The following is a 23,936-nucleotide window of genomic DNA, read 5'->3' on the forward strand; positions in this document are numbered from 1 at the left end:
AAGAACATCGGTTGCTGGTTCAGACTCGTGTTATCACTACAGTGAGCCAGCACAAGGAGGACAGAGGATAGGTCCATCCCCTGCCTCAAGACCCTATCTCGGCAGAGCTGCGTAGACTTGGCCTTTCGCTGGGGCCACATGGTGCAGAGCCTGCAGGGCGAGATCCCTTTAAAAGGCCAAAGCCATCGTTTGATGGCAAATTCCTTTACAAAGTCATGTTCCCCTGAGAAAGATTACGCTTTGTGGCTCTTAACCTATGGTGTCACTGGTAAATCTCACATTCACTGACAAACAACAGGGAATAGGCAAAAGCTAGAGGTAGTAAATCAATGACCTGAAATGGATTACTGTAGCCAACCGAGGCCATGGGTCTACACAAATAAGCCATGAACAACTGTGACAATTTTAATGCAAATATATAAGTATTTGTTTTCCTTTGCTTAGCAGGATATCACTTGTTTGCACTTTATTCAAACATGTAATACACAATATACCACAATGTCCCATGGTTTGCTCTTAAATAACAAATTTTTATTTATTTTTTTAAATGTGCATAGGAAATACATTTAAATAATAAATACATATAATTGAGTGTATTGCAATATGTGCACAACCCTCCTGGTTATTCCACACTGCCTGGTCTCTCTCTTGTAGCTCCTCCACTTTCAACACATTTCAGTGTGTACATGATGGCCGTGACCCACACACCAGAGTAGCAAGGTGGCACCTCAGCATTCTTCCGAGGTTATTACTGCAAGCATTGTTCCAGGAGGACGATATTGTCTGTGAATCGCTGTAACCCAGAACCTTATGGCAGTTTTTCAGGTTCTCTAAAAATGACCAGGACTTGATCAACATGCCAGTTTGCTAAGAATGCAATGTGAAAATGCTTATTATGAACCTGTTCAACAACTTTCTCTTCCATTCTGAATGAGCTGTATGAACAGTAAAATTAAATCACAAAAACAAAAAAGCAATGATGTTTACCTACCTTATATTGATAGCCACCCTTGATAGCTGAGAGTCAGCGGTGGATGAAGTAAGAGGAAGGCAGCGACCAGCAGAGAATAGAATGGTTGGGCAGCGATTATAATTTCTACCATAAAATTCTTGCTAAATCTTTCTCGCTATTTGAAATTGAATTTCAAATTTTACTTCAGAAAAACGAGAAGCTAAAACTAAACTAATCATATTATATTAATCCCCTTGGGGATATAAGTTTTTTGTGCATTTGCCCAGCCAATTTCCAGGATGCAGCAGGTGACCATATTAAGGCGGAATTATGCTTCCCGCACGGACGTGATGTTGCGGAAATTAGACGTGTGGAATTAGCATGAGAGAAGGCGAGTGCCATTTATACTACACGAGGCTCCGGCTCCCAAACTGGAGGAGGCGGTGCATCGTAAACACACGAAGAAGTAGACGCCAACAGGTGAGTGGAAAGCGGACCGGAGCAGGACACAACAATTATCTGTCACCCGCGCTGCACTTTCAGCTCGAACTGACTTGAAATGATTCTTCCTGAAACCACAGGGCCTCGGACAATGCAGGACGGTGTGCTTAGAAAAGGTATGCTAAAAAAGGCTGAAGAAAATACAGTTAAAAACACGGTTTTTAGCACAGGGGACATTATTGAACAAGTGACATGTTTTTGTTGGTCAAAAACGGTGACAAAGAAAATAAAGTATCAAGAAAAGGAAGTAGAAATAACTTGTATCTGTGTTTGATTTGTGTCACTACCACCAAACTACAATGACTATGTATGTGATATGCAGTTGTGCAAACTGCTTGACAGTGAATCAAATATGGCTTCAAATAAAACTTTCCCTTAATTAAAGTCAGACATTGACGCAAATCAGCACCTTTGAGTCAAATCTTGGATGGCCGTGAGGAGCTCGCGGACGCGTCAAGAATAAAACAGCCTTTCGGGTGCTGTGGATAGCGAGCGTTTTGTTCAGGGAGCGACAGTGGTGACCTGCACGCTGTGGGAGTCCGGCCTGCGAAATTGTGATCCCGAGTCTGCTTCTCGAGCCGCGAGGCCACCACAGACCTAAAGAGAAGACACGTTGTGGGAGTTTGCTTGTTTTGTACATTTTTACTAGTGGAGGCTCCGGTTTTAAATAGACTCCAAGTAAATATGCTGGATCAACATCAAAATGTCCATCTATCTATCTATCTATCTATCTATCTATCTATCTATCTATCTATCTATCTATCTATCTATCTATCTATCTATCTATCTATCTATCTATCTATCCATCCATCTATCTATCTATCTATCTATCTCTAAACAGACTGTATAAACCAGTCTTTGGACCTCGGTGCGTGAATTTTGCTTCACCTCCACATAAGGTTCACTCAGGGTCTACACAAATGAGACCGTCTCTCGGGAAGGTGATTGGCTGGAGATTGCAGTGGCAAGAGTTCCCACTGAGGGACGAATGTACAATGGGGCCCTGAGGGGCCTTGCTGTAGAAGGGCGTTTAGCCTCCAAGTGGCCCCCTGTGGTAACTCTATCTCAAGGATGGTGGGGGGCCCTCAGCTGGGGCTAAGTGGAGGTGTGTAAGTCAGTGTTCCTTCCCTCCGGCTGTACCACCTCCCCGAGCTGGGAAATAGAATTGGTGACTGATGGTTTTGGTTCCTTTCCTGCTTCTTCACTTTGCTGGGTGAGAGTACTTTGTGTCGCACGTTTGAGATAACCTTGAAGAGCTACGCCGCAGATAAAAGTGGCACCTGGGTGGTAAATTTATTGCTCCGTGGGGAGCCCTTTATAATCTTTACAAAAGCCCACATGTACAGTAGTTGCTTTTCAAACACAAAGCAGCTCACAAATTTCAGGTTACCAAAATCATTGTTATTGTTGTTGGTAAAAGAGGAAAAGCTTAAGAATAAAACCCGCAGAGACACATTGAGACAAGTTGATTTCTGTCTTAATTTGAAGCTGATTGTTTTCTTCGGCTGTCTGAAATGTTGACTCAAGTTAATCTAAAAGTTGCTTGCTCCACGGAGGGACTGTTTGCCTTGACTGACCATAATTGACTATCTCGTAAATTTTAACACCTATTGATACAGATAAACTGAAATGTGGGATTAACTGCCAGTGTCCCTTCTTATCTTATTTTCTCTCTTACTCCTTTGGTTTTTGTCCTTGCAGGTTCCTGGTGGGAGGGGCTTATCAGCATGTTTATGTGAGGCTTAAATGCCAATAAACTTAATAGGTTTATTTGTTTTGTCCAAGCTGACTGGCTTTATCGGCCCCTCTTCTGGACATACTTTTGTTCAATGTTTTTTTTTTTTCACTGCAAGATGTCTCTTATTGTTACTGGAGATGATTTTCTTTATTTTTTTCAGTTAAGTTGAAAACACATGTGAGTGAATTGTGAATATGTAAAGAGATCCTACATGATCACAATCAGAAAGCTGTATTCAGAACTCCGGAGGTAGAATTTGCATCAAAATGTACAGTGGTCCTCACTCAAATGGAATGATAATAAAAAAAAAAAAACAAACCTTGAATTGAATAGAATTACAAATCTATTCTCTGAATGTTCAGGGTCAGGGAGAAAAGAACAAGTGCCTGCACAATATGTTGTTGACCAAACAAACTAATATCCGTTCAAATTCACATCCATACTTCTTTTCCACCTAAAGAGCATGTCTTCAGGTTTATGTTAAAATAAAACTATCCACATCTTTGCTGCATTGATTAACGTGGCTGTTTTATAGCTCAAAATGAGCTTTAGAGAAGCTGCATTCATATTTATTTTGTAAGACCACGACAAGGCTGATAAATCATTCCAAATAAAGACAGGTTAACTTAATAGTTCACCACTCTGATATGCTGTAGAAAAGAGTAAACAGCAGGTAATGAATGGTGCGATGAGCAGCTCCCCTGGAGCTATTTTCAGTGGGCACAGACATCCAAGACTCGTGGTGAAGTCTACAGAGCCCCACAAGCTCTCCAGCTATGATCATAACAATTGTCTCCTCTCAGCCTATGCGACACTGCATTTGCCTCACAGTAAAAAGGGTTTGACACTGTTGCAAAACTAATGTTTCGTCACCTGGAGAGTGAAAGAGTCTCTAATGCACTCTGACACGGCTCTATATGAGCATCACGCTTCATCTCCTGCTTACAATAATGTATGTGAACTCGTGAACATTACAGATTCACAATTTATTTGCATCACCATAGTGAATGCGAGCGCTGTGACAATCTGCATTACATGTACGTTAGTGTTTGTGCATGGCGAGGATTGTTCAGCTGAAAAATGGGAACCACTGAAATGTGCTCGGTTAATAAATCCAGTGTGACATCATAATATTGTGATGCACGGAGTGTGATGCTTTTTTTTTTTTTTTCTACTGCTCCTTTATTTCCAATAGGACCAAAATTCTGATTCATTCATTTAAAAAAATGTGATGCAACACAGGTTTAGACTTTTTCCCAAATTGTGCCTTTCTGAATATTTCTTCGTATACTGTACTGTAATTCTGCTGTAGAGAGAAAGGAGAGATCCCATGCAGAGCTTGCAGTGGATTACATGGACTGATTTTCGGTTTAGACCCTTGCTCCCTAATGACATCATGAATCAGGCAGAACCCACGGCAGGCTAATAAACAACTGATATTATTTCATGTTTTTCATAGTGGCGTGCTTTGGCAGGAGAACAAACCTCTGGCAAATGTGATTCTTGTCAGAAGGGAAGATAAATCTAAAGCAGAGCGGGAATGAAGATAACAAGGTAAGGCAATCGACTGGCATCCCGCCACTTCATCTTTCACTCTCTGTCTTTTTCCAATCTTTCCCTGTCCTTACTGTATCATTCCCTTTCACCCTTCTTATCCCGCCATCTATCTTTTTGTCAGCCTTCGCCGTCTTTTACAATGCCAACACATCTGTTCGGTCCCATCAACACCTCTCCTGTGTGCTGAGCGATGTTGCCTTAAGCCCTAAAACATCAGAGTAACCAAAAAAAGCAGGACAATAAAAGCGAATCTCTCTCTGAGGAGCATTCCAGAGGTTCTTAGCCATTGCCCACAGATAACTGTTAACATCATTTTTCATTGCTGGAAACATTCCCCTCACCAGGAGGAGTCGAACTTTGTAAAACACATTAGTGATAAACCCCTTTAACTTCCCTTTTCTCAAGCGCTGACTGACTTACAGTAATTCTTTTTATTACTGCTGCGCTGAGCATAAGAAGCAATTTTGGGTTGGATTTTATTGGGAGAGAAGGTACTTTTCCAAGTTCAGAAAGCTGCACTTTCACAAGCAGCTTCAGTTCAATAGTTTTATTGAATAGAAATGGTGGTAAAGAACTGAAGTCCCTCTGTTGATGTAAAAGAGGCTCTTAACGGTATATTTTAACCTTGTTGGATTAGCTCATCTTTTTTTTTTCTTCTTCAGCAATTTGGCAATATGACACTGTTGCCATTACTTAATGCAAATCTTCCATTCAGCTCCAATTAGCCTTTCTTCCAAAGCACGCACTTCTATTAAAGGTGTCAGTCGAAGAGGCATTAGCCCTCACAATATGTGTGTGTGCTGGAGGCTCAGTGAGAAAGTCCCTCACTCTGCTCTTGCTCCTGACTGCCTGCCAGACAAGCATGGAGAATTCTGAAATGATGACGAGTGCTCCTCTAAAATCTGTGACAGAAGAGTGACAAATGCAGCCAAAATGTTACTGAGAAGTACTTTAAGGTTTCCAAGTTTGAAAAGTTAATGGTGGCACATTTAGTGCTGTTCTTTGGACTGCGGGCCGTAACAGGTTTTGGTCCAACTTTGCCAAAATGAATGATTTCAAGCAGTCACTCGAAAACAGATGGTTTAATTAGGACTTGAAGAAATCTGATAAGTTTTCTGCAGAGTTCGATTTTTCTGAATGTGTAATGCAAAACACATTTTGTCATGACAAAGACTGGATTATGTTGCAGATTACATATCAATCACCAAGCAATTATTAAAATAGTCCATATTTATTTAATGTCATTACAACTCTCACAGATTATTTGTAATCCTGTGTTAAATTAGATGATTGTTGAGGTCAAAATTTTCCTCAACTTATTGTATGATTATAAATACAGTTAGACTTTTAGGGAATATAACTGGTGTACTAACTATCATGGAATAGAGCAGCAGGATATGAAATAGATATAAATAAATAGAAATGTTGGTGTAAATGTTTACCGATGATGTCTTACCTAAGAAGCTTTAACCTTTTTGAGGGAGGACTGACATTGCAGGGGTGAATAGAACAGAAATACTTTATTGATCCCAGAGGGAAATTCCTTAAATCTCAATGTTTTCACAAAACCAAACAATTACTATGGGGAATTACTACAATCTCAACACGAGGTTAATTCTACTGAAGCCCTCTGTTGTAAAATATGGTGAAATGTCCCCAAAATGTCTCCTCTACGCAGGTTTTGTTAAGTCAAGTTTATACAATTTGCTTGGTGGTTTGTTGGGCCGGATTGAAGCCTCCTGCCTGCCGGCTTTGGCCCATGGGCCTCATGTTTGACACCCCTGGTTGAACGCTTCAGCCGAGCCTTTCATCCATGTTTGTGTGATTTTCAAAATGTATTCATCCCATGACACATTTCCATGTTTTTAACCAGTAAAAACAAACAAAAGAAAAAAACAATACCACCATTGCTCAATGAATATCACCTAAATATATATATTTATGATTTTTTTGTGAAGAGGAATCCTACAGATTTTACTTCTGAGTAACCCTTCATCTAACCGAGCTGTAACATTTCTGATGTTTTGATCTACTCGCAAATCACTCAGGTACACATGTGGTCTAAACTCCACAGCCGCGCGCTAAAGGTGGTCTTTCCATCATAACTGCCTTTCCTGCTGGTGACCTTGTCAGTGCCTTGTCTGTCTGTCAGTTAGCACTGCTAAAAAGGCGAAAGCAATCTGGCAGCCTCCCCCCCCTGATAAGAAGGAGGGGTGAGAGCAGAAACAAGGTAGGGGGAGGGATGTGGGAGATGTGACCTTTCTGCTTCCACAGAATTGGTTTTAGGTAAACAGCCTTTCAGAAATGAACCTAACAATGGCTCTGCTCATACTGCTTAATGCAGGAAGTCAGATGTTTTGGGATTTTTGCTCAAAATGTTAATGACATATTGCAATAGGAAGTCTGTCAAATCTTGTCCTGAAAACTGAGGTAGTGTTGCGCGGTAATAACAAGCACTTGGAACGAAGCCAACTTAACTGAAAAAACACAAAAGTTGGTATCTTTGATACATTGAGTTTCCACGCTTTCGCAGTCCTCTTTTTGTCTAAAAGAATAAAGCCGAGAGGCAACTCACAGATGTAGAAAGCTTGAACTTGAAAGCCAAGGAGAGGAGACCTCCAAACTGATCCCTGTATTTATTCAAGCTTTTATACGTAACTTGTGATTTCACTCATTTACAACTTCTCCATAATACGACACTTTGTCCTTTTAAATGCAACACAATGCATACTGATGTGGTCCTAGCTTACCAAGGTCAATACCGCAGCACTGGCTGCCAATGCCTCAGCGCTTTTCACATTATTGAAGGTTTTTTTTTGTTTTTTGTTTTTTTTTACAAAAAGCACCAAGGTCTCCATCTGCAAGTGGCTGTGGTCGGACGACGAGGAGACCTCATGAGAGGTCACCTGATGACTTTATCGAGACACAGTCATAGAGACAAAAACAGTATTTTATCATGACTCTCTCCCACACACACACACGCACGCACGCACGCACGCACACACACACACACACACTCACACACTCGCACGCACGCACGCACGCACGCACGCACGCACACACGCACGCACGCACGCACACACACACACACACACACACACACGAACACACACACACACGCACGCACGCACGCACGCACGCACGCACGCACGCACGCACGCACGCACGCACGCACGCACGCACGCACGCACGCACGCACGCACGCACGCACGCACGCACGCACGCACGCACGCACACACACACACACACACACACACACACACACACACACACACACACACACACACACACACACACACACACACACACACGGCGGCTTCTGCTCCGTCAACCAGAAAGGAGACTGAGATTGGAAATAAAGACCATCCTCTGTGTCTGAGGACTGTGAATGGGAGCAGTAATGTTTTCAATTTGAGCCCCGAGAGCAATAATGGAGCTCATTCTACACCACCTAGATACTGTAGTACTATTCGCCTTAAAGCCTTAGGATTCTATCATCCTTCACTCTCTCAATTCCTCTGCCTTTTTTACCATCTGTGTGCTGTTCATGAAGGGATTAATTTGTGGAATAAGAACACAAGCTCTTGTTGGGGGGGGGGGGGGGGGGGAAGAGCGAGGGAGAATTGTGGAGAAAGGAGAGAAAAGAGGGGATAAATGGATGGCTGGGAGAGGGCCAGATGAATAAGGCTGCATTTGACTCTTCTTTCTGAACTAGGGCCTCTTGCATATGAACATCATCTCCTCAAAAGGTGTATCATTCAGTCACACTGTATAGGAATTCAATTTCATTGAGGCTTGGGGCAAGTGTCCTACATCCTCGCGCTGACTTATCAGCACGAGTCGTTTCTTCTGCATTGGAGATGAAAGGGTAAACTCATTTGTATCATGAAAAGTAATCCAGGTTATTGTCTCAGCCCTGCTTCACAGTATCCTTTAAAAGACTTTTAAACACTCACTGGGGAAATAATGTTTGGAGATTTAACTGCTGAGCCGAAGCCAATTGTGAAATATTCGTACGTGCAAAAGAAAAAAAATGATGATTACCTTTGTTGACTTGAATATACTGATGCAATAGGCTAGTGCATCACTAGTGGAATTGTCAGACGGAATTCATGAAGTGTAGAACTGGTACCAAGGGTATCATATAATATGATATAAGGAAGAAAACTTAGGCTGCAAACTGGAATGTGGTGGAGTAGAAGTCCCAAGGACAGCAAAGGAAGTGTTACTGCTCTGCATTTGTGCTGACTGTTTCTACCGCTGATAAAAAACATACCGAGATGATTCAGTTCATGTGACCTTTAAGAAATGCTTCTTAAGAAGACAAAAGTGCAAAAAAAAAAAAAAAACCTAAATGCGGGCAGAGAAGGGAAAACGGACAGATGTGAGAGAGAAAGAAGGACAGACGAGATAAAATTCTCCCAAACGAATGGACGGTGACAGTCTCTTTCCTCCGAACGCTGGTAAATCTGCGTGTCTGAATTTCCTGCTCCATCAATCAGAAACAAAAGCGCAAGTCTGGGTAGACAATTTTAACTGGCGATGCTTTTCAGTTTTGGCCTTTATGTCCATTTCTCGCCAAACAAAGAGACGGCGGGGCATCATCAAGAAGCGTGTTTTTCATGCCCATCAAAAAACAAAAAACACTTGTCTGGGTCCCTTCTTGCCTTTCATGGTGCCAACAAGTTAATCCTTTTTCATGCTAGACTGTAAAAACCAGTATTTTTAGGCCCACGACTCATCCAGGAACAAAAACCAACTTAACTTTATTGATATTTTATGAAGGTTTTGGGTTTTTTAGATCAGACTGGATATGTTAGCCAGTTTTAAAAGTGTCATTGCATGTATAGGCTTTCAGAGATCAATTAGTTTGAATCATCACAGCACCATGTCCTTGAACAGAGAAGGATGATTCAGCACACCAATGTCTTTTAGTCATGCGCTCTAAATAATGCCCATAGCCACTTAATGTGTGTGCTTAAACTAAAGGCCAGGATCAAAGAGAAACACTGAGCAGGTTCGATTTTGCAAGCGATGAGCAACCGATGTCCTTGAGCATGTTTTCACTCCAAGATGAACCCGTGGGCGCTATTCAGCGCCAACGTTAAAGGCAAGTCAACATTGGTGGGATATTCAAGCATTCATTTTCAAAAGACGCATGAGCTCGAGCAGTGATCTGTCACTGGACTGCGACTGACACAAAAGGTGCAGTTTGATTAGACTACAAGGACAGAGCCAACGTGAAGAACCCTGTCGTCTACAGGTGATTTCAAATCAGACGGAAGAGAGGTTCCTCACAAATGAAATTATGAACCAAACAGGCAGCTGCTGTTTAAAGCTGAGCCAATGTGACTTGACCATATGAATGAAGTGATTCATCCAGGTTGTAACACTAAATGTGTTTGCATTACAGTGGATCATGTGTTAACCCATCTGGAAACCGGTGACACATAGACAACTGGCATTTAACTGTTGCTTGCATGTTGGTTCCAATATGTACCGTTTTTTTGTTACTTTTTCCAGAGTTAAGCATTATCATGGAAATGGAACGTATATTTTATTGTTGAGCTTACTTCAAATAGGTTGTGGAGAAGTGAGGTTAAAGGTGAAGTGTAAATGAAATTTGACCCTTGAAAACACGCATATAATTATCTCCTGTCAAGGCACAGATGTTCTAGTTGAAATTTAGTATTAGCAATTGTACAGGGTATGGGGAAGCATAGAAGTTTTAAAGACAGCTCCAGTTGTGCAATATTCTTGTAAACAAAGAGGCGCGGGGCGGGCACAATGGACAGTTGTCCTGACAGTCGGCCGGCGGAACAGGGCTTGGGCACAGACGCCGCGACCATCCGCCAGCTCGGCGCCCGGGCGCCGGTCTGGCGTAGCCATCGATCGCTACCTTAGCCGCCTCACGTTTGACATCCCCACAGGCCGGAGTGTTGCAGAGAAAGGGCAGAGAAGTGTGAATATAGTGACAACTGGTCACGTGGAATCACACTTCACAGTGGTGCCGACGTGGAGAGAGATGAATCAAAATTGCCGCCGATGGTCATTTTCATATTGAAAACCATGACAGAAGACTGAATAATGAGCCTTTCCAGATTAAATGTCTGTTCTTTGTCTTGGATTTTGAAAAACAAATGTCTAGATAAATGCGACATATGAGTGTGACTTATATATGTTTTTGTCCTTTTCATGAGGCATTTTTTTGACTGATCTGATATATACGAGGGAGCGACTTATAGTCCAGGAAATACAGTCATTTGTCCATATTTTAAAACATTACCCCGTGTGCTACACAGGTTTATTATCTTTGAGATAACATAGGTTGTTATTACTGCTGCATCTTTAGTTCACAAACAGTTGGAAACATAAGTCGTTATTGCTGCATCTTGAGTTTCATCGACAAACAATTGGAAAAAAGCCAGATAAATCTGTTGCAACAAGGCCACAGTAAATATGACAATCTGATCCTTCAATATTATCTCCTGTCTCCTGTAAATTGTTTTTGAATGGCAGAGATTTCATCTGTACACATGATTGCACAATCATACAATGAAGAGTTATTTTGTCTGTGATTCTTGTTGGACTAAATTTTCCCAAACACATACACACAAGTATCTCAGACATTGTGACTGATTTTTCAGTAAGTAAAACACTACTTACTGTAATTATTATTTTTGATATACAACCTTTAATTAAGCCAGGCAACAATATTATTAAGATTCTAGTTTCAAAAGGGACCTGATCAGGAGACCAGCGTGACCATTCTTATGAGAATAAACAGACAAATTCAAGTGTTGCACTGTGAGTGAACACAATATCAACATTATTACAGAGGTCAAGTAGCTAACCTGGAGTCTGTATTGGCTTTAATGGTGAGAAGAAGAAGAAGAAGAAGAAAAAAAAAAAAACTATCCCCTGATGTTCATGCATGATTTGTCCAGTATGGATGATTACCTCAATCAAAACCTCTTGTAATCCAGAAGCAACACATAATTATGCGATATTGTTTCAATTGAAGCGAAATGTAATGAGGTAAAGACCAAAAAGACCTGAGCGTGACTGTCGAACCTGTAGGAGCCTTACTCCACTGCGTCTTACAGAACCAACTGCCAGATTGTCCAGGTGCAGCCACAGCGAGCCTCTGCAGTCTACCTTGTCGTGACCATAAGGGCAGTTACGCTCATGCATCTATTTATAGAGGCTTCATACCTGACTAACAGCGGCAAAGGACATTCAGCATGTTTACTGGAAATAATTACGGACAATTGCAAATGGTAACAACAAAGATCATCTCGTGTTCTACCTATCTTCGGATCTCTTTATTGGTAAAGTGGTTTGTTAATGTACTGTTTACTAATTTAATCATTAGTTCATTATAAAGTCATGGGAGATGTGTCAGGTTAATAAAGTTACCTTAGATAAGCAACAAAACTGGGTATTATATGTGAACTACAAGTAAATTGAACTGTACACATTTCAGTAAACAAACACAGAAAGCACCATGGCACACCATCGATAGAGTTTGAACACATACCCTTCAAAATTCTCACCTTGTGGGAAGATACAGCACCCGCAAGCAGAGTCAGCGTTTGGAAAATGTTCCTTGGAATTCCATTTTTTCAAGCACGTCAGGTGTTATCTGCAAAGTGCGTCGGATCTCTCACTGCATTGCGACGACACTTCAACAGCACCTCGGTTTCACCTTAATCTGAAAAAGAGGACATAGATACAGAGAGCAAACTCTGGTGAACAGTGTGGATGGGAGGGTGATGATTGTGTTGGTTTGATCTAAGAATGTGCGAGTGAACTGATGCTTTGTGGGAGGCACGGTGTCATGATGAAGTACCCAAATGCACTCATTCCACATTTGAAGTTTCCTGCACCACTTTAGTCCTTTAGAAGCCTCAAAGGCTCCTACTGGTGTTGAATTGACAATGAGATGCTGGGTCAGAATTGAGAGCGCATAACACTGTGAATGAGGGTGAAAACAGAAAGTGCATCCTTGTCTTTATTTGCCTTTTATTGGTTATTTGTACGGCAAATGTTGTCATTTGGGTAAGCGCAAACATACTGGTGATTCAGCTGGAAATCAAAGTTGATTTGCCAACAAGTATTGTTTTTGTTGCTGGCGATCTGTCACATGTTTAGGTGACCATTTCTACACTGCATTTGCAATTGTCTGAATGATCCCGAGAGTGCAACATCGTAAATGCACGCTCCCATTTTGATTTAAACAACTGGCCATTGATAGGCTGCATAGATTGCCCCACACCCTGCAAACATACATCCATCAAGTGATCCATCCACTTTAATCAAAGTTAAGCTGTGGGGAGCTGAGACAATCCCTCAAACAATGGGTGAAAAGCAGGGTACTCCTTGGACAGGTCACCTATCCATCAGAGGGTGAACGCACAGGTACGATCCCTCAAACAATACCTACAAAACCAGCAACTGACGGCCATGGAATAATTTTGACAAGCATGTTTTTAGACTATGTGAGTAAGTCAGCGTAGCTGGAGAAAGCCCAAAGAGCCACAGGGATAACATGCAAAAAGGCCCCAAACTAAACCAGGGATAGTAATACCATGGGGGTATTTTCTTATGCAGAAATAAATGAAAAGGAAATGGGGAAAAGTTGTTTGCATTAATTCATTAATGAATTTAGGGTCAATCTGGCTTGGGCCAGAACAAAGAGATGAACACACATTATAGTATATTAATTACATAACTTAGGCCCTGCTTACACAAAAACAATGCAAGTGAAAATGTTTTTTTTTTTGGGGGGGTTTTCAATTTACGATGTCCATTTCAATGGAAAGTTTTCAGTTTTTACTTGAAGATGTTGTGTAAATGGGGCTTTGGACTAAGGGAGGAGACTGAAGTACCATGCAGATGAAAATGCAAACTCTCAGCCAGGAATCGAACCAGGGTCTCCCTACTGTGAGACAGAAGTGCCAACCCTTACACATCCAATCACACATTATTGAGTACGTTCAGGTGAGAAAGAACGCAATACTAAAAAGTGAGTCCTGAATGACCTGGGAATGGGAACAGGTTGGACCACGCCTACAGGGGGTCCTATTTATCACAGGCTGACAGCTCCAAGGGCCAGCGCACAGAGCGATGGCAGCTGGGTATGTCGGAAGATGGTGAAGGTGATTTACAAAAAAAAAAAAAAGAAATCCCTAACAGATGCACCTCCTAAGTGCTAAATAGAGGAGTGGTAATGAAAGCTCGTGTTCATTTAGGCCTCCTGTCTTTTTCCAGTGGAGGCAAGACAGGACAGCTTCATCAGGCCTTTTTTCCACCTTCAGGTTCAGGAGCAGGGTGTGTGCCTGTGCGTGTGTGGGCGTGCGTGCGTGCGTGCGAATGCCGTGATGACCGGCAGGTTTATCTAAGCTGACAGAGATGAATCTCCCAGCAGAAGGCTGGGCCTGTTCAGCCGTCTTGCTGAAGGGGAGCCCACACCAGGGCTGACATTAAATTATTTCAGGAGGTAATTAGTCTTCTGTTCTTCACCAAGATGCCAAATGCTCTCGATCTCATGCTCTTACACGCACATTCATGTTACCCATCTCGGAAGGACCCGCAGAGCTGATAAAGAGGAAGAAATATAACACGAGAACAGAAAGAATGGCTTTTCGGAGATTTAACTTGTCTTACATTGTGGGGAAAGTCACGGCGCATGAAACAAGCCTTTTTGTATGTAGACTGTGTAACTGAATGAACAGTAAAAGGTGTTAATTTTAACAAAAATGTCACTGCATGTGAAATGCTAATAGAAGCTCTGTTATTATCGAGAATAAAAGAATCTCATCACCCACTTTCCTCTGCAGTTAAATTCTCAGTTTCTAATTTGGTTAATGACACTAAATTAAAGACTGCACTGACTGACTTGATGGCAACAGACATTATTAACTTCGGTTATTCAATCAGCAGACCTTGAGAGAGAAGTGCTAAAGATATGATCACAACTCAGCCAAGGTGTGAGGCTTTCTTCGTCTCTGTTTTTCTTCTGTCTCCAACTGTGGCCTCTTATTTTTTTTTTTTCAACCGTGCCTCAAAAGTAAAATTAATGTTGATGCCCTATCAAGGAAAATATTATTTGGCTGTCACATTATGAATATTGTTGCCTTTATGGACTATATTATGCAAAGTCATGCAAATTAGATACGCAGCTATCAAAGAAAACAACTCTTAATTTTGTCCTTCTGCTTTTCTTGTGTTTAGCGTGTAATGCGGTTATGTGTGCCGCCAGCAAATGAAAAGTCACTTTCATGGCGTATTATTTTCTCATGTCGCTCGCTGATCAAGTGGTGCATCTATTACCACCACTTCGCCGTAAAACAAACAAACAGAGAGCCCTTTTGTGTGAAACTTTCAGCCGCACCGGTTGCAACACAATCGTGTCGAAGACTGTGACAACTCCCCAGAACCCACAACTGTGCTGTTTTTATCTGTTTAGGAAATGAGGCTGCTGGAGTGAAGCATGACTTTAAAGTAATCTCATCTCTCCTTCCCATGTCCGTTGATTTAAAAAAAAACAAAAAAAAAAACACACACACACATAGTGTGACTCAGTAGTTTACAGTTACTTAGACAAGCCTGTGGCCCTGTTCTCTCATTCAGTGGGTCATTTGAGGGGTAAAGAGTAATTTACCATGAAAATCCAATTGCTTTAATCTAATTTCCTTTGATATAATTCACAATAGGCTTACAGCCACAGAGCGTTTACCTAGCTGAAACAGTGGAATCGTCCCTGGGGTACAATTATAGTCCAGCTACAGGTAGCTGACTCACTGAACATTAAATAACCAGCATCTCCTGCCACTGGATTTCCATTGACTGCGAAAAAGATCAAACGAGGCAGGAGATACACACAGCTGCAAAAAAAAAGCTGTGAAAAATTCTCTTTCATTTAGTCTATTCCACTGAGGTAACGGAGTGTAACCACAAGGCTGACCATTTCAAACAAAGGCTGTTTGTTTGCAACAATTATAATGCCGTTATTTCCTCCCTCTGGCATTTCATAGCTGTGCATAATTCAGGAAAATATTAAAGATGACAGGCCAGACAGGAAAAGCACGTTAGTTTTTTAATCCGGGAGAGCTTGGCTAGTTTGTGAGTGGCACTTTACAAAGAGCCAATATTCTCAATCACCCCCACTGCTCCAAAAATTGCAGAGGACATACTGATTAATGTGTTGCACTCCTGCCGGGGACAGCGGGGGGACGGCACAAATTCTGATGCGAGAGCCTTTCCACTCGATGGAGCAGATGGACTTCAGCTAATTCCTGCCCAGAGGAGGTGATGCACCACCAGCAAAGTTGTGCAAAGTGGTCAATGAATAGGAAAAAATATATATATAAATATATATATATATCAATATTAGGTGATGCAGAAAGCTTCAGTAACTGTTTGGTTACTGTGGCAGGGATCAGAAAGTGACATTCATTTAATTTCCAGGGCCCAGATTCTGAGCTCCTTCAGGACAAGAACGGTATTGATGTGTGTCTCTTCATATCAAGATGCATCACTCTAAATATCCCATTGAGAGTAGACGGCGCTGGGTCTTATTTCATGTTCGAATTGATATTAAAGCCCTGCTTGTTGTGTTTTTTTCTCATAATGATCCACATTTACATGTACCATCCTACGGTTTATTTTGGAAGGACGAGTCGCGGAATAATTGCATTTGTGTGTGTGTGTGTGTGTGTGTGTGTGTGTGTGTGTGTGTGTGTGTGTGTGTGTGTGTCTGTGTCATCTGGCACTGTGATTGTTTCTTTTTTCTCCTCTTTTTTGATCGTCTGTAGCTTGTTACATTAAAGAAGCAAAAGGGCCGATCAAATGAGCTTACACACGTCTGCAAGATGGCAATTTTGTTTTATTTCCATGAAATAACGCCTGATAGTAATTCTGTTTGACTGTTTGGCATTTATTTTTCTACCTTTGAAGTGCAATGAAAATTGGCTTCAAAGAATGCTTGCAAGAAATGGCATTGGTCCGTCCCGTTATGTCGAACAATCAAGTCAAAAATGAACGTTTCAATGCCTCAAGATTGGACTGCGAGTGTGTGTTGTTCTACTCCAAATATATTAACAAGAAAAACAGATGTTAGACGTTAGCAGTAAACACGCCAACTACAGCCTGTGTGGAAGTGGTTGCCAACACAACTAAATTAAACTTTTTATTTGGGAGCATCTGTCCATGTTATGTAAACACCATCAGTCCATCGCCGGTCCGATGAAGTCAATTTAAAGTTGTAAACTCCGCAGACAACCCACGTCTTTGAATCATTTGGAGAAATCGAGACAGGACGCTCAGTCAGACAATACGGGCCACAGTTCTCTGGGTCGGTGTCTCTTCTTTAATACTCCTGCTGTAATTATGAGTTCGGCGAATTCAGAACCAATCATCTGTTTCATAGTAAGACCTCATCCTTGGGGAAAATGCCAATTTGAGTAAAAACAAACAAGAAAATACTGAACAAGAAAAAGGAGAAAGAGAGAGAGAGAGAGAGAGAGAGAGAGAGAGAGAGAGAGAGAGAGAGAGAGAGAGAGAGAGAAAACAAAACAGCCATTAGTTTACCGACCTGATCCAAATGTTTTGGTGGAAGGAGCGACACACTAAGTGGACCTCCATAGTTCTGCACGATCTGTCACAGCGATACAGCAAAATGTACGTCCCACATTAATCTGTTGGGTTAATCACACTACAAATAAACTGAGCTACAATCACAACAAAAAGGTATCAATGGACTGCGATTTAGTCAATTTTAGATCCCAGAACCTTTTTTTTTTTTGTCTCACCAATTGATGGGACGACTTCTTCTCCAAAATGTTATCAGATGAGCACTGCCCCGAACAAACAAGCCAGGCGCCATGCTGCCCTCTGTACTGGCACTGCACACGGTAGTACATAAGGTAGTTGTGTTGTGAAGGCCTCTTCCTGCCAGTGCAGACAGTAGCAGCTTGCAAACGTAATTATGCTTGGAGATTTTTCAGCTTGAACAACAGCAGCAACACTGAGTGCGATCCTTCAAAAGCCTCACAAATGATTCAGTCAGCAAAGTGGCATTGTGCATCTATTCCACTATGATGCAACTCTGCTCGGGCCTTTTTTTTTTGGTACAATTATTTACAGCTATTTATAAATCATTCAGGCCTCACACCAAGATGTCATGAATGGATTTTCACAAAAGAACAGTTCCTGTCGAACATAACCAAAAGTGAATGGCAGCGTGAAACTTTTATAGGGTGGCAGTCCCACAACTTTTCCTCTCTTTGCAGCAACATTATTTCTCCGGATTACCATACAACCTTTTCATGAGTCGTATGATTTGTATGCAATTGACTTTTAATACATACAAATCTTTGAAATATCAGTATTGTGTTGGTATTGGCGGGACCAGCTACAGTCTATCACTCTCAGCCAATATTACTAGACACAGCCATGGAAATGTCCTTTTCCTTTAGCTCTCTTTTATTGTCTTTTACACTGAGCATCCTGAAAGGCATCATCGAAAGGCAACAGTGAGGAACCCATCATCATCATCATCATCATCATCATCATCATCACGCCTGTTGACATTAGTACCACCACGGTGCAGCAGCACGAAGGATGGATGGGAAATTTGCATTTGGTTACTTTATTAAGTCAAAACTGAAATTTTACTTTAAACATGAAGTTGTGTTCCAGCTTTATAGTGGAAAAATTCATCATATGAACCAATCAAAAAAAAAAATTCAGTCATAGAGGCTGGTGGGCAAAAGTGTTGAATAAATTCCAAAGTAAAAATAACTTTTGACTGTAGGACCTGTTTACAAGCAGAAATATTTACTCACATGGTATTTAGAAGATTATACCTGAATTATTAGTCATGTATTCATATTGATTGCACTTGCGGTTGTGAGTCACACTAGTGGTTTTGCACTTTTGCAGATTTTTATAGTTTTAAGTGAAATAACTGCTTTAATTTGGAGTTGTTTTTTTTAAAGCATTAGTGAATTATTTCTTCTCAAAAATAGACATATTTGGACACATATTTTATTTGGAAAAAGTTGACCTTCAAATGACGAGCTGAAGTTGGCGTCGGTGATGATCAGAAATTAAACCAACACAAATCAATATCTTGTGGTAATGTAAAATAGCAACCTTGCTTCTGTAAGATGTAAATGTATCTTTGAGTTCAGGTTGTTTAGAAATTGCAAACTGCTTAGCTTTCTTTGTAGTTTCATCCATTAGCTGATTCTATAAAAACTGAATATTTATCATGTAATCAGAGCGTGACGCTGTTAATTCTGCTCGCTGACACTTGCACACCGTGCCACAAGACCACATCTCCAAAATGGAATGGAAATTCATCCTGCGCCAGCACGCAAAGGAAGGCACAGCTCCTTCTTGATGATGCTGAGCTTTAAGGCTCCAGATGGAATTGAACCAGAGCAAGCGACATGTGGGGACCATGTGACCTACATCTAAAGTCCGAGCCCGGCTGCTTCCAGGGGAGTGTGTCATGCAAGAGGTCTCTCTCTGTGGTTTGAGGGCTGTCCATGTGACACATGATGCCAAGCGGTCACACGTCAAGCTGATTGCACATCGGATGCGTGAAAAACTGCAGGAAGAGTGAGAAAATGGCAAAAGGTGTGTCATCCTCTCCCCCTGCAGCCCTGACACCAGCACTTCGGGGTTGTCCTGCTGCTGAACCAAACCATTTCAGACACATGGAGGGGGGGATGGGGGGAGGGGGGGATATATCGATCGAACATTCAGGGTGCTTTGGCTTCCTGGTGTTGACAGAGCCCAGACAGAGGGACTGAAAGAAGCTCGTGACGGAGATGTGTTTGCATGGCAAGTCACAGCAAGCCGCCTGCTTAGTATCCTTTACTCATTCTCTATGGTTGGTTCTGTGAGCCACTTCACAGTTCGGCCAACTTTCCCTCTGAAGCCATTCGGTAATGAATGACCTGTGCCAGCTCACGGACATGCGCAGGGGTTTTCTCTTTAATAGATTTTTTTTTTAAATGTGAGCACGCACACATGCATATACGTTCTCCCCCTATGGTGTATCGTTTCTCAATGTCAGTTTTAATGAATTTCAGAACCACATCAAGTTATATCCGTCTCAAATCATAAACCTCTATAATAAGTTGGAATAGATGCTGGTGGCAGTCGGGGTTTGCCTGTTACCAGCTCTGTAATTGTAATATATTGGACAATACATCTGAATTATATGCTTCAGCCGCTGCTCGCTAAAAGCTGAATGCAATTTTTGTCCTTTTGTGGAGCGCAGTAAATACATCCAGTTACAGTTTGAAAAAGTCCGAAGCACAAAAAAGAAGAAAGAAAAAAAGAAAACTTAACGGCTGTGTTATTCAAATACGATCACTGATGAATTGCTTTATTGACATATTTATTTCATATAATAGGCTATTCTGAAGGTGAAAGCAAAAAGCAACAACAGGAGAAGCAAGATTACAATGAATAACAACTCTATTATGTCCCTTGTCCTCTACCTCTCGTTTCCTTTCCTCTCTCTAATCTCATTTCACAGGGGACCGCGGCGAGGAGGAAGGAAGTTTTCCCGCGGTATCACACGAGAGACTACTCTTCCACGGGAGGAAAAATGAAGCGAATAAATAAAGAGAAAATCGAATTCCTTCAGCCGTTGCGGGAGTGCTGGCCAATGAATCAGCAGAATAAATTCTCTCCAGAGATAAACAAACATGATATTTCAGCTGGGAGCTACAGGACAGGGAGGGCCTGCCGTCGCTCTCGTAAAGTTCAGGGCGCTCCGGACCGTAAAAAGGAGCCGCCTTCTCAATCAGGGCAGCCTCTGGCAGCGAGGCCTTTACAGCTCAGGCTTCGTGATGAAAACGCACACATGCAAAGCTCGCGCCCGCACACACACAAACAGACACAAACACACACACGCATGCCCTCGACAAGGACTTTTACTCCATAGATATATGGCCTCATATAGAAAGCCATTAAAGTGGGATTTTGAGGCACAAGTGTCTCCCAATACACTGTCAACACACTAAGTGCTTGTGGTCCTGATTTACACAAGTGTAAGCCACACTCTTCCTACAGACTGTAACAGTAAAACAACAGACCATGTCTTCATGCAAAAATCCTTCAACTATGCACTTTTTTCTTGGCTTGGGCTACATTTTTTACTGGCTTATTTTAGTTGGAAACAAGGGTGGGTCCAGAGAATTGTGCATCGGGTGAACCGACAGTTCAACTTGGACAGACCAAACGGATGTGACGCTAGCATCGACATTACTAAGTGGAAATAAACTTAAAAGGGCAAAAAAGTCCCATTTGCACAGAGCTCATTTGAGCTCAGCGAGCAAAAGCAACCTAATTTGCAATCAATTAGGCCTAAACAGTGAAATTATAGCAAAATAACTAAATTTTGGGGGGCAAAATACATCACAAGAAATAACTACATACGATATACGTTTTTTTTACAAAATGCATAACGATTGAGAGGAAACTTTATGAAAACAAGTGTACCTTAACAGACTAATTTGATTAAGAGCTTGTTCACAGAAGAAAAAGAAAAAAAAAAATCAATTTTAACCTTCTTTTTTTTCCCCCCACAAACTCAAATTATTGCTATGACTTTTCTGGAAATGCTATTTTGCTAGTGAGCATGTTCAGTTCAGGGAGTCAGCGATACATCATAACTTCTACTAAAATAGAGCGCCTCTTGTGCTGAATCAGGTATAGAAGTTATTGTGACTGACAATTTTTGTTATTTTGTATTTCTTTCTTCATCTTTACACTTCATCATTTTTCACTGTCAACATAAACATAACTCTGGAGATAACATGCATTTCTTTAATAGCTCACAGCAATGAGTGCGCTATTGAAATGAAACGTAGGCATCTTCAGTGGTGCAAATACTCTTAATATTGTGGATTGTTACATAGGGTCATAAACATTAGTTCTATTTAATGAAAAAAAAACGAAGTGTCTTTAGGGGCCTGAACACATTACAACGGCATTTCTTTTAATCACTTCATTTTGGGCCATCATCCACATGGCGCAGCCTGAAAGCAGTGTTATTTTGAGAATGGGTTCCAGAGTAGAGAAAATTAAAAATGCAGCCTCGGCACTGACGTGTGGATCGGCAAGACGCACATTGGCTGATAGAATCATCGCCCCACCTCTCGACCAGATATGCCACCGATAGGCCTGGCATATGTACTACATCATTTTTGAGTCGTTATCATGTTGTTGCGTGGCTGCAGGTACGTCCTGCACCGATGCCGTGCGGACGGGAAACTTTATGAGAACGACAGGGAGAAAAAAAGATTGTTGTAGCTTGTGTGGACAGGGCCTGAATCCAAAAACACGAGACGTCAAGTCATAAACTTCCCGTTCAGTTTATATACAGTAGATATATTTTGTGCAGTGATAGGTTGCAAATTTAAACAATCGAAATGACAGATAATCAGTGAAAACTGTGGGGGTCCATGTGATGGCCATTTTAGTTTCCACAGTGGACCCGTTTTCGAAGCCATTTGGTGATCAAACCTGAAACACAACTGTCCCCGTGTCGGTGCTCAGTGACGATAACAAGACAATAGTGACGGCCTGAGTCAACATTTATGCCGCTGACTTTAAAGGTCAAAGTCCTGTGCATGTTCCCTTGTCTTTCTCACACCTTCAGGCGGAGGAGCGAGCTGCAGATGTGACAGAGGCACTCATGTGAAGTGAGACTTGAAGAGCCGGGGGCTGTGTGGAATAAGCATTTTGAAGACTCTTCGGGGGAAAACAAACACATCTGTTTATGCTTCTCGCTAATTCCAAAGACTTCAGAAAAATGGTTTAAAAGTTTCCATTCCGAATAGCGTTTAGCATATATACTACACTTGACAGTTGGATTTTTTTTTTTTTTTTTTTTAAACTTACTTAAATTGACCGTTTTCTTTTGTTCAGCAGAAGATGACTGTATCAGATTTCTTGGATGAGCTTTTGCCTCCTCCTAATTTATTGGATTCTTTCCAAACACACACCAAAACTCTCTGCTTGACAGGTTAAACGCTTCCCGTAACACTCCGATCCATTGCCTTGGCATGGAGAGAGAATTTAGAAACTGCAAACCAGCAAATCTTTCGTCAAAGAAGAAACACATTATAGGTCTCGGCACTTCAGCTGGAGAAAACCTATAAATGGATGTCAGCGAGTTGTTTGGAGGGTTGTAAATAGATTACTTGAGGAATCAAAAGGGTACACAACACGCGTTTTACTTTTTTTCTGGGAACAATGGTGATATTTCAGGCGGCATGTAGGGACAGGAGACAATTTAAGCACCTTTTAAAGTTCTGATGAAGGAGAACGGCATTTTCTTTATTTGTCACAGAGGTACAGTGAAAGTTTCTCTTCTGCATTCAAGTCATCAGAAGGGAGCAGAGGGTCACTGTGCAGCTCTGTCAAAACCACCTTTCTGGAGTAAAACATAAAAACGGGCATCACGATTGGTTGATTTCTCCTCCCTGTTTGCCATCCATTAACAGAACCACACAGTTGAATGAGAATTATTCGTTATATATGGTGATTAAGTCTCCATATGGTGTGATGTATAACACATGCAACTGAAACAAAAACAGAACAGAAGTCACAACACTTTTTTTTTTTTTTTTTTTTAATGCATATCACTCCCGACATGTTTGATGTCATCTTCTTTGGAACCGTTCGGCTCCCTTATTTGATCAGATTTCACATTTTAACATGTCAAGTGACTAATGTGAGTAAATTTATCGTTAGCACTACAAACAGGTTCCTCCCACACATCTGACGGGTTTTTCTGGAACGAGCATTTATTTGTGTTGTTGCTCTTGTCATGTTTGTGTTTGAAGGATACAACGTATTGTTTATCGTTTCAGGAGCCCCATAAGATGCCACAGTAGTGGAAACATTCTTCCTGGGGTCTCGAAAAGTCATACATCCATTAAATAATACTTACAAATCACTCATAAGATCCTGAAACTTATTTAACAATAAAACCAAAACTAAAACAAAAACAATGTAGATGCATCATGATTTCTTTAGTCACAACTGCTTTCCTCAGTCCCGTGGATACCAGTTGGGGGGAACAGGCTGATGGGTTTTGCGGAAGAGTAGCACGGAAATTGTTTTTTTTTTTTTTCTAACACTGACTGGTGCGAC

The sequence above is a fragment of the Lipophrys pholis genome (assembly GCF_963383615.2).
Source record: "Lipophrys pholis genome assembly, chromosome: 6".
NCBI classification, from domain to species: domain Eukaryota; kingdom Metazoa; phylum Chordata; class Actinopteri; order Blenniiformes; family Blenniidae; genus Lipophrys; species Lipophrys pholis.